This window comes from Mastomys coucha, unplaced genomic scaffold, assembly GCF_008632895.1.
Source record: "Mastomys coucha isolate ucsf_1 unplaced genomic scaffold, UCSF_Mcou_1 pScaffold20, whole genome shotgun sequence".
NCBI lineage: Eukaryota > Metazoa > Chordata > Mammalia > Rodentia > Muridae > Mastomys > Mastomys coucha.
Window position 1 is genome coordinate 123,042,222 of NW_022196903.1, and position 399 is coordinate 123,042,620.

General features: G+C 47.9%; 1 protein-coding gene and 1 pseudogene across 5 annotated transcripts in view; both read right to left on the reverse strand.

Annotated features, from left to right (window-relative positions):
• Nucleotides 1–399, reverse strand: part of LOC116099679 (T-cell surface glycoprotein YE1/48-like) — an 837,511-nt gene that overhangs the window by 14,030 nt on the left and 823,082 nt on the right. The window lies entirely within an intron of this gene.
• The window catches only part of LOC116099682, a 122,336-nt pseudogene continuing 121,943 nt past the window's right edge, over nucleotides 7–399 (reverse strand).

Here is a 399-nt window from a genome sequence, read left to right on the forward strand (position 1 = left end):
TCTCCTGAGAGAGGGGGTATGCACAGACCACCCAAAGTCTGCGATCTTCACCTCACACCTGAGGCCCAACAGGAGATTCTCTGGCTTGATGTCTCTGTGAATCACCTTGTTCTCATGGCAGTAGGTCAGGGCATCTGACAAGTCCTCTATTATTGTGGCTATACGCTGCTGGTCCAACTTCTGGTTTCTCTGAAGCTCCTTATAGAGCTCACCTCCTGAAGCATACTCCAGAATTGAGTACACCCAAGTGTCATCGTCAAAGTAGTTGTACAGGCGAAGGATATTTGTGTGTTATAGGTGTGTCCACTTCCCTGCGAAGTTGGTGCTCCAATCCCTCCTTCTCTATCTCAGATTTGAAAAGAACCTTCAGGGCCACGATGAAATGATTTTTCTTGAGCC